This window comes from Mesoplodon densirostris, chromosome 10 (genome assembly GCF_025265405.1).
Source record: "Mesoplodon densirostris isolate mMesDen1 chromosome 10, mMesDen1 primary haplotype, whole genome shotgun sequence".
Lineage (NCBI taxonomy): Eukaryota > Metazoa > Chordata > Mammalia > Artiodactyla > Ziphiidae > Mesoplodon > Mesoplodon densirostris.
Window position 1 is genome coordinate 14841842 of NC_082670.1, and position 4528 is coordinate 14846369.

The 4528-nt window shown below is 45.4% G+C and overlaps 1 pseudogene; it reads left to right on the forward strand.

Moving 5' to 3' along the window:
* The first annotated feature begins 360 nt into the window (after positions 1 to 360).
* On the forward strand, positions 361 to 984 carry LOC132497763 (frataxin, mitochondrial-like; annotated as a pseudogene).
* The last annotated feature ends 3544 nt before the right edge of the window (positions 985 to 4528 follow it).

Sequence of the window (4528 nt, forward strand, 5' to 3'; positions counted from 1 at the left end):
CTAAAATGTTCCTATGGGGGATTCCCTAGTGGTCCAGTGGTTAGGACTGTTCTCTCTTTGCTGAGAGCCTGGTTTCAATCCCTGGTTGGGAAACTAAGATCCCACAAGCCAAATGGCCAAAAATAAATAAATAGAAAGAAAGAAAGAAAGAAAGAAAGAAAGAAAAGAAAGAAAGAAAGAATTCCTATTTTGAATCTATAGACTTTTATAAATAAAATATTTCTTTTTTAAACTTATTCTTCATTTAAAGGAACTAGAGAAGGTTTGGGTGGGTATCTTCCCCATAGGCAGCTTGGGTTTAAAAAATTAAATTTAAAATAAACAGATGTTTGCAAGTTAGGAAAAGAAGAAGGGTTTTTGATGTGGACGCTTGGGCACCGAGCAGCTGCCAGTCTCTTGCCCCGCTCGGCGCCCCCGGGCTCTGCCTAGGCCCACGCCGGGACCCGGCGGCCAACGAAGGACCCCCGGCTCTACGGCTGCCCGGGCCTGTGCACCGAGCCCGCCGCGGCCGGCACAGCCAGCCCAGTCTGAGTCTCTGCTGCCTCAGCCGGATCCTGAATGTCAAAAAGCCGTGTGTCTGTTGGATGAATTTGAGGACGACAGGAACTTTGGGTGACGCTGGCCCTCTGGACGATACCACCTATGAAAGACTGGCCGAGGAGACACTGGACTCCTTAGCAGAGTTTTTTGAAGACCTTGCAGACAAACCTTACACATTTGAAGACTATGATATCTCCTTTGGGAGTGGTGTTTTAACAATTAAACTGGGTGGAGATCTAGGAACGTATGTCATCAACAAGCAGACCCCAAACAAGCAAATCTGGTTGTCTTCACCATCCAGTGTCCTCAAGCGTTACGACTGGACTGGACGACGGTGTGTCCCTCCACGAGCTGCTGGCCACAGAGCTGACCCAAGCCTTAAAAACCAAACTGGACTTATCTTCACTGGCCTACTCTGGAAAAGGCACTTGCTGCCCAGCCTAATGCTAAAGATATCGAAAGCTCTAAAGCCAAGACCCCAGCTTCGTTCTGCAGCTGAATGGCTAGTCTCTTCCATTCCTGCTTTTGAGGACAGTTACATTACGTGTAACGGCTCTGTGAAAAGACCGTGTCGCCTCCTGCCCTGCCCCTGAGTTCAGATTTTTAATTTCCGTAGGTTTCTTTGGATTTATTGTCTGATTTCCTCCCTCACGTGATAGCCCTTATCTTTTGTAATGTCTGTATGCCCATACCTTTGATATATAACCTCACGTCAAAGAAAAAGAAGGACAAATTCCAGGAGGAGAAATGAATTGGCTTCACCATTCATTCTCTGAAAGACTTACTACAAAAACTGCCTGAAGAGTGGCCAACCTTGCCATCCTATCTCAAAATGAGACTCATTAAAGGGAAGCCTAAAACATTCCTGCTCCAAAGTGTAAACACTTCTAAGCCCTTTAGTATTGAAGCATCAGTGGCAACTCGGGAATTCTGAAACCGAAGACCATTTTCTGTTTGTGCTTTGTGACTGCCAGGGTGTGGCCCGCATGGGGTTAACACAGGGAGATGTGGTGCCGTGTCTTCCATATGTGCATATATATGTACGTGTGTGTACATATACATTTTTAAAATTTAAGGGTCAGTATAAAATAAGCTATTGCAACACTGGTCTGAGGATGCAAAATATCCTCCAAAAGCCATCTCTGTAAGTTCATGGATATAGTATAATAAATGAGGTCATGGAGCTGAGAGGTGCTTGGTAAACTGTGAAAGGCCACATAAATGAAAAGATGTTGGTGTTAATGAAAGGAACCCCGGCCTTACACTTGGCCCAGCCCAAAAGTAGTTGTCTGTCTCTGGGTCAGTTTCTCGAACTCCCTGGACCTCTGTTTCTCCGTGTTAACAGAAAGGGTTAAACTGGATAGAATATAGTCGATTCCCGATTTAGACATTTAGTGGTCCCCTGTTAAGGCAACTTAACAGGCCAGCTTTAATTCCCTCTAGTAGAGGAGATGACAGTGAACAGTTTTTTTTAAGCTATAGAGTAAGTATATGGTTTTGGGTTTTGTTCTACTTGAATTTCAGTTGAATTCATGTTCAAGTAATCATCTTTTATTGTGCCATTACCGTGCTAAGCCTGGGCTGTAGGCTGAATGCTAAGGCGTTGATCCTAACCCCCAATCACAGCCCTCCTAAATGAGATTAGTGCTCTTATAAGAGAGACCCCAGAGAGCTCCCTCATCCCTTTTACCATGTGAGGACACAGCGAGAAGACAGCTGTCTATAAACCAGGAAGCAGGCTTTCACCAGATGCCCAGTCTGCTGGGGCCTTGATCTTGGACTTCCCAGCCTCCAGAGCTATGAGAAATAAATTTCTGTTTATAAGCCAAAAAAAAAAAAAAAAGAAAAAGGTTTTTCAAAGATGGTGCTGGGCTTCCCTGCTGGTGCAGTGGTTAAGAATCCGCCTGCCAGGCGACACGGGTTCGAGCCCTGGTCTGGGAAGATCCCACATGCCGCGGAGCAGCTAAGCCCCTGCGCCACAACTACTGAGCCTGCGCTCTAGAGCCCGTGAGCCACAGCTACTGAGCCCGCGAGCCACAACTACTGAAGCCCGAGAGCCTAGACCCCATGCTCCGCAACAAGAGAAGCCACTGCAATGAGAAGCCCGTGCACCACAACGAAGAGCAGCCCCCGCTCGCCGCAACTAGAGAAAGCCCGCGTGCAGCAACGAAGACCCAAAATAGCCAAAAATAAATAAATAAAAATTTAAAAAAAGATAATGCTGCCTCCTAATAATATTTTTTGGAAAAATACATTTGTTTTGTCTCTCTCCCGTCCACATCTCAATCTAATGCAGTGAGTCTCAAGTGGGAGAGGGGGCATTATGCCCCCAGAGTACATTTGGCAATGTCTGGAGACATTTTTGGTCGTTCCAAGTAGGGAGAGGTGCTACTGGCATCTAGTGGGTAGAGGCTTGTGACGCTGCTTAAGCATCCTTTAATGCACAAGACAGCCTACACAACAAAGAATTATTTGGTTCAAAACATCAATAGTGCTCAGATTAAGAAACCTTAATCTCATGCAATGTACAGTACTTTCTTTTCCTAGCACTCCGCTAAAACTGCTCTCATAAAGACCAGTAATGATCTCCAAACAGGCAATTGATAGGCTTCTTTTGAATCCTGCTATACTTTAACTTTATTTCTATGCAGCATTAGATACTGTTTAGCATCCCCTTCTTTCAAAACCTTTTTCTCTTGACTTGCATGACATTGCTTTCTCTGGGGTCTCCTCCTTTGCTGGCTATCTTGCATCTGTTATCCTCTTAAATGTTGGTGTTCTTCAGGGATCCCCATAGGCCCTTACTTCTTTCCTTAGACATGATTTTCTTGGGTGATCTCATCCACATCCCTGGTATCAATGACCTCTAGATGAATAAAGTCCAAATCAATATATTTAACAACTTACTTTCTCTTTGAGCATCATACTCTTAGAATTGCCTATCAGATTTCCTAGCTTAATATCCCATTAATATCTGAAATTCAACATATTACAGCTAAACCCATTCTCTAACAAATCTCTCCTCTTTTTATTTTTATTAATTAACTGATTTATTTATTTTTGGCCACTCTGCGTGGCTTGCAGGATCTTATTTTCCCGACCAGGGATTGAACCTGGGCCATGGCAGTGAAAGCACCAAGTCCTAACCACTGGACTGCCAGGATATTCCCTCTTATTTATTTATTTATTTATTTATTTATTTATTTATTTATTGGTGAAGTAGAAAAGAATAGCTTTATTGCTTTGCCAGGCAAAGGGGGCCACAGCAGGCAAATACCCTCCAAACTGTGTGTCCCGACCTGGAAGGGGTAGTGAAGAGTTTTATAGTAATGGTTCAAGGAGGAGGCTAGGATCAGCTTGTGGACATTCTTCTGATTGGTTGGTGGTGAGGCAGTTAGGAGTCAGCATCATCAACCTGGTTCCAACCAGTCTAGGGTCTGTCTACATGCTTGTGGGCAGCACACAGGTAACTTCTCCCACCTGTGGGGCTTTCGGCATCTGTCAAAGTTCAGGCGGAGATGCGAAGGTGCTGCAGAGGGGTCAAAGGCACAGCACTGCAGAGGTTTCCTGCGACATGGTCGCACGGAACTTTAGAAATTGCTCCTCTGGGAGATCCGAGGTGTGCGCCAGCGGTCAAGGTCAACCCTCAGACGTGTCCACTGGGTCCTGCCTCAGGCCTTGGCTCAGTGTTCTGTGTGAAGCACCCCTCTAAGCGCTGTCTCCACTGAGAAGGGCTGCCACGACCACTGACAGCCTGGGCAGCTGGTGTCAGGACTTAAACTCAGGTTCTTTATGTCTTTCTGTAGGCATGTTTTTACGTCATGATCCTGACACCTTGTCCTCCCTGACTGGGCATCTGACCAAGTAAGGCCAGTTAGTCCCCTCCCTGGGAATTAGGAATTGAGGGAGAGAATGAAGATAAAAGAGAATCAAGAGAAGGGAAGGAGAGAGAGTCAGGACTGTGTTCAATTCCCATTTCAGATTGCTG